We start from the raw sequence: 14,218 nt of genomic DNA on the forward strand, positions 1-14,218 counted from the left end.
AATATTTTTTATTTTATCCTTTATTTTTGTACTAATTTTATATCTTCTATATTAAAATTTCTCTCTCCTTTGCATCCTGTCTTAGAATATAATGGTCCTGCAAGTTTTCCTAAATCTTTAATTTTTAGCGTAGTTTATTATTTCTAAAAATTTTGTAAGTCTTTTAAATTATTTAATTTATCTGGCATATTTAAGGCTTTTTGGGCTATATGAGGTTGTAGTTTAATTTTTCCTTCTCCTAATGTAATTCGTAAAAAATTTATGTAGTTCTTACATAGTTTCATTTTCTTTTTACTAATTATTATCCCATTACTAACAAATAGCCTAAATACTGTCTGTAAATGTCATAAGTGTTCTTTTATATCTTTACTATATACTAATATATTGTCTACATATACTAGAACAATTTTTTTATATTTTTTAAATATTTCATCCATTTTTTCTTTGGAAAATTTGAGGCGTTGTTTTTAAACCAAATGGCATGACTAACCATTCAAATTGTCCTTCTGGACATGTAAAGGCTGTCCATTCAGTACTATCTGGGTGCATTTTTATCTGCCAATATCCTGATTTACAACCAAACTTACTAAATATTTTTTTGCCTTGTATTCTATTTATTAATTCTATTTTATCTGGTAATTTATATCCGTCTATTCTAGTGTTGTCGTTAAGTCTTTTCTAATTTATTACCATTCTAGCTTTTCCTCTAACTATATCATTATGATTTCTTACCATAAATGTTGCCGATCTATGTTTTGAGGTTAATCTTTTTATTACTCCTAACTCTAACAATTCTTTAATTTGTATACTAAAATCTTCTAAATCTTGACTAGTTGCTTCTATTGCAACAGTTTTTATTATATATTCGAAATTTATAATGTCTAGTTTACATACAATTTTATTATTTTCCCAATGTTTTAAAGGTTTTTCACCTATAATTTCTATTTGATCTAGGATTTTTATAATGTCATCTAAGTCTTGTTGGTTTTTATTTGTCCTATTTTTTGAATTCCTGTTTTGAAATTATATAATTTTGTTGCCATTTCTATTAAGACATAATTTTTATCTAACTCATCTAAATCTTCTAACTCTTCTATTTCTGATACTTTTTCAGATATTATATTACAACCTACTTTACTACATGTTGAATTATTTTCACAATTATCGCAATATTTTTCTTTTAATTTGTGTCTTATTTTAGTATTAGGTTTACTAGTTAAAATCGAGGTATGAGTGATGCTTTTTAGAAAAATTATTCCATCACTTGTTATAATAGTGCCTCCTTTATTATATAGTATAAAATCTAATTCTAATACAAAATCTAAACTTATATTCAAGTCTCTTACCCATATTTTATCCATTTTATAAGTAGATTTATGAAATTCTGAACATGTGTTAAAAAGACTAACATGTGCTTTATCTATATAATGTATGTATACATTGTGTGTTCCGTCCATTTGCATGGCTTCGAGTGATTTTACTAGTGTTTTTATTAGTTCAGGAGGTACAATTTTTTTGTTGAGGATGCTATTTAGGTACATCCTGAATCTACTAATGCTAAGGTTTCAATTTCGTGTTCTCCTAATTGAAGTCTTGTTAATACTTTAACATTATTTATTTTTTTATCTTCATTACATATCAAGGTGTTAGATTCTTCATTAATTAATTCTTGATTATCTATTGATGGCATCGATTCAATATGTTTACCCTTTTTTAATCTTATCATTCTTTCCTCTAATTCTTTTACTTTTGCTTCTAAAACTGATACTTTAAGTTTAATTAAGTGTTCATTTATGTATATTTCTTTTTTCTTGTGGATTATTAATCCTAGTTGGTTTTCCATACAAGTTATGCATCCTTCTTTAAAACACATATTACATTTAGCTCTTTTATTTTTGCTAGGATACCATTTGCACCAACAACACGGATTGCTATCTAAACCTGTGTCTTTTTCAAAATTATGTTCACATTCTATTATGTTCATAAAGTTCATTTGTAAATCTTCTAAATTCAGGTCTTCTAGTCCTATTTCGTTAATTAGTTCTTCTCCTTCTGAATTGGAGGAGCTCTCTTCTTTAGTCTGTTCTTTTACATCAATACTTACTATAGAGTAAATACTCTTGTTATCTGACATATATTCGTCTACATTTAATAATGTTTCATTAAATTCTTCTACTAATTGAGCATTTCTAGTTTTTGTGTTATACCTTTTAGGACAAGTATTTACTAAATGTTCTATACTTTCGCATGTGAAACATTCTAGCTTATTTTTGTAATTTCTATCTGTTCTGTATTTTCAAACATGTCTATCTCTATTTAGATGTGGTTTTCTAGCTGAAGATTTTATAAGAAAGTATACTTTCTTACTATATCTTTATTATATTGTGGTTTATATTTTTTAAACTTTTTTTTATATTGTTCTTTGACTTTGGGCAGTGTATATTACATCTTTACAGAAATTCATCTCATTTTGTTTTAATTGTTTTTGTATTTGTAAGTGCGTGTACTTTTCTTGTAATATCTCCATTATATGTTGTATTCTATGTCCTATTGACCATTTAGCCTGAGGATTTTGTAATACTTCTTCTCGTTTACTCCATTTGTCTTTTATTTCTCTTCCTAAAGCTCCAGGCAATTTATTAAGTAACTTTTTTGTAGATCTTGGTCGAAAGCATTGAAACTAATTGTACAGTAGTAAAAATAATCATTTAAGAATTTTTTATGCTTAACTGTTCTAATTTTATTACCGAGTTTCTTTGTAACGTTACTAATCTACTGTTAGGGTCTTCTCATGTTATTAGTGTATGAATTTTATTTGTAAAATTGTATGAATTTGATCCTAATGATACAAAATATTGAAACTCTTGTGGGAACTCTACCTTATAGGCTTTCCATAATGCTTTAGTAGATTCTCCTAAGAAAGTTTCTAAGTACTTATACATGGTTTCTGCATCTGTTTCAGTATAATTTTTTTATGAAATTTGGTAGTACGATTCCTTTCCATAAGTCTATTACTGAATTCCATCTTTGTGGATCATGTGCTGCTATGTTTAGTATTTTTCCTTTACTTCCTCCTTCTTGTAGTATTATTGGTTCTTCTGTAGGCATTCTTTTTCATATTGGTTTTAAGTTTATCGGGGGAACATCACCCTATCTATACACTCTTCTACGTTGTATATTTCCAGTACTATTATCTGCAGTATATCCTTGTTATGTTGTTCTTTGGAATGGGCTACAAGAGCTCGCTGACTCCATTATTTCTTTCTGGCTAATTGTAGATTCTAACTCAGTTATCTCACTATCACTTTCTTGTAGTTCTTTTATTATGTTATTAGCTTTTTCTAATTCTTTTGTAGTATTTTTTCTAATCTATAGCCTCTATTATCTGTCCTGAATTCACATATTTTAAAATGAGATGTTACCTTGTCTAACTCTAGATTTCCTAGTTTACATCCTTTCCATTTAAACAATTTATTTATGTTGTTGTAACTTATCTCTTTTGCTTTTTCTATAGTTAAGTCTACTGCAAATTCTTCTTCTAATATTACTTCCATGTTCATTCTTTCTAACGGTACTTCTTCTATGACACTTTCTTCCTCTATATCTCTTTGAGTTACATAGTTATAATCTGTAAATTTTATCAAGAACTCTACCTAGATCAAGCTACTCCCGAAATAGTATAGTCAACAATTTCATATCAAGAATATTAAATAAAAGGACTAAAGAAGATAACAACCAACAATTAGATGAAATAATAGATGTAGATAAGGATATACAAATATTTCAACAAAACCAATTAAGATTGTTAAACCCTAAAGTCTTATATAATACAAATTACCTTAACAAATCTCACTTATTGTCACGACCCAAAAATCACGAGTCGTGATGGCACCTATGTTCCCAACCGATAGGTAAGCCAACCCAACAAGTATCACCAATTCAACTTAAACGTGAGAAAGATAAGTATCAAACTAATATCTAACATACTAAGTATTCAAATAAATGCGGAATATAAATAAAACTACCCCAAGATTTAGTGTCATAAGTACAAGAGCTTCTACAATATGATACAATTCCAAACTAATATAAAAATCTAAACATAAGAATTATCCTATCAGCATAACAAAATAACCTAATAAATAGAGGTAGACTGAAGGTGTGGGCCGCAGAATATCCCAAACAGCACACCACAACTCCAAGATAATTCAAACTCATATCCAATCTCGAAGAACGTTCCCAAATTGAAAGTCAATCACTCAATCTGCACCACAAAAGTGCAGCAAGTGTAGTATGAGTACGAAACCACGTGTACCCAGTATGTCTCATTGACCGACAACGAAGAAGTAGTGACGGGAGTTATATAAGAAAATAAATTCTTAGATTATACAAGTATATATATATATATATATATATATATATATTACACTTACTATTTAAGTTTCATCAATAAAGGAAATCAACATTAAGTATTTTCCAAACACCAAACGAAACATAAAATCATCAAGAATGAATGATGGGATGAAATGCAATGCAATATGATACCATGTAATGATATGTCTCAGAATACCCAGTACTCACTCAACCGTATATACATGATACTCCTCGGAAATACATCGAGAGTTCATGACCCATGGGGGACTCGCGAGGTCCATATACCGACACGGACGATCTCCACGTGTCTGTGCGGACGATCTCAACGCACTATCATAATATCAAACAATTTTCGCACGGACGGTCTCCACGTGCCCAAATTACAATCTTAACATCTCACCATCCCCAGCACGGACGATCTCCACGTGCCCAACTTATACTCAGTCTCATGTCTATGCATGTGCACAATATTATTTCAATAGAGGGGATGATGATGCATCTCAATCAATCAATATGAACATAATACATAACCACCTCAATTATCACAACTATACGGGTGAAATAAATAAAACACAATCACACAAGGAATTCAAGTCAATAATATATCAGCTAATGCCCATATGCTTTGGCATTCTCAAATTTCAATCCACATTCTATAATAGAAATTTTCCTTTTTATAACACCGGTACTCGTACCAATGCCCGTCACACCATTGATACGAGACCACCATTTTTCCCCCTTACTCCATTGTCTATTTTCATTTTTAATCTTTAATTAGGAAAACGTCCTTCAACAAGTCTAAAAAGTCTTAACATACCTTAGATGCCGAACTTGTGCCACGAATCTTTTAAGATTTTTCCTTTCCTTTTCGCAAGGTTTCGGAACGTTCCCAATCTACCAATTTTGCAATATTCGTAAGTAAGCAATTTTTGTAGACATTCAAATTATTATATGTCTATCATAGACGCTAAAACTCACTCATATTTTCAACCAAACTCCAAATCTTGATATATATTGGTATGCCAAATTTTTCATACTTGCTAAATTTCAAGCCAAGAACTTAACTCTAACCTCTTCAAATGGACTAAAATTCAATGTTAGATCATATAAAATAACACCTAATAATTAATTACCAATTAAAAAATCTATTATCATTGTATACATTATTATTATTATTTTTTTTTGCAGAAACCCATTTGTAAACAAGTGCCAATTTTCTAGAATATTTATCAAATTCCAATCATTGGCAATCATTGACAATGATTGGCTCAATCTTATTCCTACCATTCTGAAACTAACAATATATATAATAAATTCTTTTGACAAAATCACAGAAAACATTAACCTGCAGCCATTCAACTATTCGACTTCGATCGATTTTTATATATATATATATATTTTTGAATACTAACCCAATTGCTAACAATGTAATATAATTTAGTAATCATCACCAACTTACCCATTATTTCTTATCACCCATTATCAATATAGCATAAAATAATAACATAATCCCAAGCACTCCGACAATATATTACTATATATAGAATTGAAAAGAACGAATATCTCATATCTTTACCTGAACAATGGGTATGATTTTTCTCCCTCTCGCTGGTCGCCTGTGGTAAGGTTTCGCATCCATTTTTTTTTTTAAACAAGAGTTTATTAACCGTGAAACCCCACTAACCTATTATCTATATTACTTATTTAATAAAAGTTTCATCAATTGGGTACTCATAGTTATCTAATAGTTTAAAAATACCCCTTTAAATTTTTAAATGGAGTCAAACTAGTCCTAGTTTTCAAAACGACCTAGCGGGTCGTTACATCATCTACCACTAAAACAAACGTTCGTCCTCGAACGGTAAAATAATAGGATATCAATAGACGCTCAAAAAGTTAGAGATATCTGGTCTATATGTTTGAATTGTACTCCTTAGTAGCCTGATCATCCAGATGATACTTCTTCAATATCAAAAACATTACTATTACACTCAACAATAAAAAAAAAAAAATATAACTCAAGTTCAACTTTCCTTTCTTTTTGAATCTCATCACACCTTTTATGAGTGAAACCTTTAACAAAACATGTTCTCCAATCATGAACTATAAATCACGAACCTTTTTAATTTGTATAACTCTCACCTGTTTTTAAGCGATGAGAAACCTATCTTGAAGAACTTGACCTTATATAAGAATTTTCTCAATCGATCAGTGTCCCACAACCCAATCAGCTCAATACATCATATTTATCTTTTGGATATCAATATGTCCTACCATGCAATATCTCGAATGACGCTATCTCACTATTCAAATGATAATTGTTGTTCTATGTATACTCTACTAAAAATAAGAACTTGACCCAATCACCACTAAAGTTGCTCACACACGCCTGAAACATGTCCTCTAAGACCTAAATAGTTTATCAACAGACCATTGAAGGTGAAAGCTTGTAATAAAATCCAACCTAGTACCAACTCCATATGCATAGACATCCAGACATGAGATATCAATTATGTATCTCAAATAAATTTAAAATGGGCATCTCATACAGGTAACTATCTCCTGAATGTAAATCTAGACTAACTTATTCAAACTACAAGTAATCTGAACTAATATAAAATATATACACTTGGTAAATCGGTCCATTATAACCCATATAACGTCAAACTTGCACAAGATACGTGGCAACCCTGCCAAAAATTTCATAACAATATATTTCCACTCCAACTCTAGTATAAAAGCATCATTTAATTCCTACTTTCATGCTTTTGGTGCTCATAATTTTCTTGATAACAATTCAAACACGAGATACAAATTCAATCCCTTCATACGATACTATCGATAATATTGCTTCAAAATAAAATATACTCCAATTGCCTCTAGATAAAATAAAAAAATTGAACTATCGAACTCTTTCATGATTAATCTAGTCAGCTCACATATTGGAAGAACATAATTAAGTCTATAATACTTAAAACTCATTCACCACCAAGAATTTCTTCCTTGACTTCTCCTTATAACACCTTATCGTAAGTCGTACACAAATTTCCATCACCAAACTATCGAACATGAATAAGCATCTCACCTCATGTAACAAAGGTAGACTACCCATACTCACTGTATTTCGCCCTAAGTAATCTACTAGCACATTTGTTTTGTCCATACGATAAAGATTAATCATTCCATAATCCTTGAGAAACTTCCATATCCATTGTATTAAATTTAGATTTCTCTTATTAAAACTTATACTAAACACCTCGCAATACACACTATAAATAAATGCCTCTACAATTTTAATGCAAGCACCACCACCACCAAGTTTAAGCTATAACTAAGACAGTTCTTGTCTTGAACTTTCAACTATCTCGAAGCATAAGCTATTACTTACCTTTCTTCATTAATACCCAACCAAAAGATAAATATAAAGAAAGACCATCCAAACACAGCTGTTGTTCGGGCCTAAAAACAGTATCATACTAACCTCTGAATTCGATCTCCACCGTTCAAATCAACCATTAACATGTCACGAACACTCAATCCAAATTTCAGCTCGATCCAACGGTTAATTAATCAGGAAATACAATCTGAAGTTTGTTGGTCGAAGGGAAAAATGCAGCAAAACAAACCTTTTTCTTCTCTCTTCTCTCCTCTCTCTTCTCTTGTTAAAAGCTCTCTAAAAAAAAATTTATTATGTCCTAAAGTCTTTCAAAAGAAATACTACTGAGTAGTTGAGTTATTCCCTCAAGACCATCCTCTATTTATAGAGTTGTGTTTTTTTTTTTTTCCTACAAGTCAAAACCAACTGGAAATAGGATTACAATTCAAATCCTTTTCCTAATAGAATTGAAAACAAAATAAAGAGAATAAATCCAATTCATTTTCAAGTAGGATTAGACGATGAGCCCCTTGGTTGAAACATGGGCAATAGCCCAACATTGAGCTTTAGAAAACTCACCTCACACACATCAAACCATTGAAAAGCCGATTATTTCTAGGTTAATCTAGTTAATGCATGTGTAATGAATGCGAGCACCATTGATACTAACCAACTAGGCGTAAGAAAATCCAAATATCATAGCTAAAATAGGCCAGTCCCAATTTCAAACTGCCTCAATTCTCTTGGGATCCCTGTTAATACATTTCTTGGTCACTTACATTTCAACCATGCCACCAAACTAATCGAAATCCACACTTAAAAAAAAACATGAACAAAGCTTAATTTTCTTCAGAGTCTAGAGAATCATCCTCAAATAATGCTCGTGATCCTTCCTACTATGGGAGTATACCAATATATTCTAGATGAAAATAATAACAAAGGAATCTCAATATGATAGAAACACCCAATAAAAATGTACTTGATCCAACAAAATTCCTTACTCAACAAGTCTTGTTATCGTTCTTTCAAATTTATCAAAGTATTCCAATAAGAAATAATAGAAATAGGCCAAGTGTTTAACTATAAGTCAATACTAATTTTTTATATCAATCTCACATGGAATGCCCTTAAAAAAAATTTCTGCACCATTTAAATGATTTCTAAAAGAGACATAGCATCACTAGTATCACAACTTAAGACGAATAGGTGAAGCAACCCTTATTCCTCACAGTGAAACTTTAGAGACAATGATGCCTTTCTTAAATGGGTAATGATACTATCCTGCCACTTAAATTTTTAAATATTAGAATATTTGAAGTTAGTGTCTTACACTTATAGTCATAAATTTCATGACAATGAGAAATTCAATCCATAACCAAATGATGTTTAAATCTTCCTCATATAAAATAACTATGATTTTCCACGTGTCATATACTATTAAGTCAATATAAGATCGATGTAATCGATCTACCACTAAGAACCATCTACAGGTGTAGGAATATGTATAGGCATAAGAGAAAAGGTCACAAAGCATATCCAGATTCAAAATAAGGTACATACTTACGTAAAATAAAGTAGATCCACTTTCGAAATAAAATTATAGTCAACCGAGAGCATATCGAACTATACTTTGGACAACCCAGGTTACTCAAATACAGTTATTTATTTGCGGAGGTAATATAACCAATCATCACTGTATTGGTCTATGATCTGTGTATTGATTCATAACTATTTTGTACCCATCTCTACAAGTGTTCTCATATAGCTTCATACAAGTATCCTTTCCAACATCCTTTGACAAAAGAATTTTTTTTTCTCCCCTCTCAATTTCAACAATATTACTGATCCTTAATTCAATATATAAAAAGCTCCCCGCAATATGAATTTATCACTATTTATCATTAATTATTCATTAAAATATTCTTGCTAGTCGATATTAGTATAGCCTTTTATAATCTCTTGATGTATTTAACTTAACTCACCTTGTTGATTCTATCAAATGAAATATCAATATGGTCATCGTGCCATTCAACTTGAACTATTCAATTTATCTTCAATATACCTCCACTCTAAAGGATAAAAAGGGAAATATGTCATACAAATCTTATAACAAATCTTAGTCTCTCAACATCATGATAAGTGATCACATTTTATATCTCTACTCAACTTTTTCCCATAGCCTTACCATAATGGCTAAACTCTTATTTGATCAATTGAATGTTCCTAATCTTATCATTATCTTCAAGGCATCAACATATACCATTTCATTATTAAATTATTCACATATCATAAACACATGTTATAAAATTGTCCCTAGTAAATTCAAATGAAGTTCAAGTATCCTTGTCTAAATCACACCTTGAGAAAGTTGTTCTTACTATTTCAAACCTCGTCAATTTCATTATTAAAATTCGAAATGCTCAATACTAAGTTATTTTTATAACCACACAACTTACGTACTAAACTGCATAATATCATCCCCTACCACAAATGTCAAATTTGAAAATGTCTCCTCACCGTTGGTGAGAGAATGAAACAAGAATTTTGACCTTAAACCAAACCACACACGCACGATTAGGAATGAAAGAAGAAAGTTTCCTAAAGTCCTGTAGTCTCTCAAAGATAAGTAACGGACGTCTCCGCACCTATCCGTAAGACTCTACAGACTCAGCTCTTGTACTCGTGAGACCGATGAACCTAGGGCTCTGATACCAATTTGTCACGACCCAAAAATCACGAGTCGTGATGGCACCTATGTTCCCAACCGATAGGTAAGCCAACCCAACAAGTATCACCAATTCAACTTAAACGTGAGAAAGATAAGTATCAAACTAATATCTAACATACTAAGTATTCAAATAAATGCGGAATATAAATAAAACTACCCCAAGATTTAGTGTCATAAGTACAAGAGCTTCTACAATATGATACAATTCCAAACTAATATAAAAATCTAAACATAAGAATTATCCTATCAGCATAACAAAATAACCTAATAAATAGAGGTAGACTGAAGGTGTGGGCCGCAGAATATCCCAAACAGCACACCACAACTCCAAGATAATTCAAACTCATATCCAATCTCGAAGAACGTTCCCAAATTGAAAGTCAATCACTCAATCTGCACCACAAAAGTGCAGCAAGTGTAGTATGAGTACGAAACCACGTGTACCCAGTATGTCTCATTGACCGACAACGAAGAAGTAGTGACGGGAGTTATATAAGAAAATAAATTCTTAGATTATACAAGTATATATATATATATATATATATATATTACACTTACTATTTAAGTTTCATCAATAAAGGAAATCAACATTAAGTATTTTCCAAACACCAAACGAAACATAAAATCATCAAGAATGAATGATGGGATGAAATGCAATGCAATATGATACCATGTAATGATATGTCTCAGAATACCCAGTACTCACTCAACCGTATATACATGATACTCCTCGGAAATACATCGAGAGTTCATGACCCATGGGGGACTCGCGAGGTCCATATACCGACACGGACGATCTCCACGTGTCTGTGCGGACGATCTCAACGCACTATCATAATATCAAACAATTTTCGCACGGACGGTCTCCACGTGCCCAAATTACAATCTTAACATCTCACCATCCCCAGCACGGACGATCTCCACGTGCCCAACTTATACTCAGTCTCATGTCTATGCATGTGCACAATATTATTTCAATAGAGGGGATGATGATGCATCTCAATCAATCAATATGAACATAATACATAACCACCTCAATTATCACAACTATACGGGTGAAATAAATAAAACACAATCACACAAGGAATTCAAGTCAATAATATATCAGCTAATGCCCATATGCTTTGGCATTCTCAAATTTCAATCCACATTCTATAATAGTAATTTTCCTTTTTATAACACCGGTACTCGTACCAATGCCCGTCACACCATTGATACGAGACCACCATTTTTTTCCCTTACTCCATTGTCTATTTTCATTTTTAATCTTTAATTAGGAAAACGTCCTTCAACAAGTCTAAAAAGTCTTAACATACCTTAGATGCCGAGCTTGTGCCACGAATCTTTTAAGATTTTTCCCTTCCTTTTCGCAAGGTTTCGGAACGTTCCCAATCTACCAATTTTGCAATATTCGTAAGTAAGCAATTTTTGTAGACATTCAAATTATTATATGTCTATCATAGACGCTAACACTCACTCATTTTTTTCAACAAACTCCAAATCTTGATATATATTGGCATGCCAAATTTTTCATACTTGCTAAATTTCAAGCCAAGAACTTAACTCTAACCTCTTCAAATGGACTAAAATTCAATGTTAGATCATATAAAATAACACCTAATAATTAATTACCAATTAAAAAATCTATTATCATTGTATACATTATTATTATTTTTTTTTTTTGCAGAAACCCATTTGTAAACAAGTGCCAATTTTCTAGAATATTTATCAAATTCCAATCATTGGCAATCATTGACAATGATTGGCTCAATCTTATTCCTACCATTCTGAAACTAACAATATATATAATAAATTCTTTTGACAAAATCACAGAAAACATTAACCTGCAGCCATTCAACTATTCGACTTCGATCGATTTTTATATATATATATATATTTGAATACTAACCCAATTGCTAACAATGTAATATAATTTAGTAATCATCACCAACTTACCCATTATTTCTTATCACCCATTATCAATATAGCATAAAATAATAACATAATCCCAAGCACTCCGACAATATATTACTATATATAGAATTGAAAAGAACGAATATCTCATATCTTTACCTGAACAATGGCTATGATTTTTCTCCCTCTCGCTGGTCGCCTGTGGTAAGGTTTCGCATCCATTTTTTTTTTCTAAACAAGAGTTTATTAACCGTGAAACCCCACTAACCTATTATCTATATTACTTATTTAATAAAAGTTTCATCATTTGGGTACTCATAGTTATCTAATAGTTTAAAAATACCCCTTTAAATTTTTAAATGGAGTCAAACTAGTCCTAGTTTTCAAAACGACCTAGCGGGTCGTAACACTTATACAGGCACTATATAGAAGAACAATTATTAGTAATAGAAAAAAATTCAGTAGCCCTAAATCTTATAAACTCAGATTCTCTGATAGAATTAAAAAATGTAAGAAAAGACTTAATGCATATGGGACTAATAATAATAGGTATTAAACGATTAACTAGAAAAAATTTAGGAACAACGATATTAATTGTAATATATGATAACAGATGGTCAGACCTAAAAAAATCAATTATATGATTAACTGATGTAGACATGACTAATAATGGAGGAATATTTTATATAAGCCCAGACTTTATGGTGAATTTAAAAGAATTTGGAAAACATATTAAAATAGGAATACAAACTAAAGGATATGAAGAAATGCAAAATTATAAAAAACCTACTAATGCGTATAGGATTTCTAGGAAAAATAACAGACAAAAGTAATACTAGATTTAAATTACAGATAAATGATGTAGTGGAAGTAATGGGTAATAAAGGAATAAAACTAATAAAACCTATAAAGATAAACCCAGAAGAATACGCGGGATTAGATTGAAAATTAGACGATTTCAAGAATAAAGAAAGTTTAACCCCTGATGCTCATCTAATGTACATAAATTCTTTTTTCTTCTGAATTATTAATCCTAGTTGGTTTTCTATACAAGTTATGCATCCTTCTTTAAAACACTTATTACATTTAGCTCTTTTATTTTGCTAGGATACCATTTGCACCAATAACACAGATTGCTATCTAAACCTGCATATTTTTCAAAATTATGTTCGCATTTTATTATGTTCATAAAGTTCACTTGTAAATCTTCTAAATTCAGGTCTTCTAGTCCTATTTCGTTAATTAGTTCTTCTCCTTCTGAATTGGAGGAGCTCTCTTCTTTAGTCTGTTCTTTTACATCAACACTTACTATAAACTAAATACTCTTGTTATCTGACATATATTCGTCTACATTTAATAATACTTCATCAAATTCTTCTACTAATTGAGCATTTCTAGTTTTTATGTTATATCTTTTAGGACAAGTATTTACTAAATGTTCTATACTTTCGCATGTGAAACATTCTAGCTTATTTTTGTAATTTCTATCTGTTCTGTATTTTCTAACATGTCTATCTCTATTTAGATATGATTTTTTAGATGAAGATTTTGATATGTTATTAAAAAATATATATATATATAAATATATAGATATATATAGATATATATATATATATATATAGCTTAGATACCACGCTTGAAATATGTTACATATGATACACACAATTTTTTCGAATCTAAGGATCAATTACTTTTTCCGGATTGTCATGAATTCATCTATTCTCTCTAGTTCATCGTTCAAACTTCGACTTTTTTAATTTTGCGATTGCGTCTCCATAGTTTAGACTTCATTAGATATGTTGGTATATGACTTTCAAAATCTAAGGGAT

Source organism: Solanum pennellii, chromosome 9 (assembly GCF_001406875.1).
Source record: "Solanum pennellii chromosome 9, SPENNV200".
NCBI lineage: Eukaryota > Viridiplantae > Streptophyta > Magnoliopsida > Solanales > Solanaceae > Solanum > Solanum pennellii.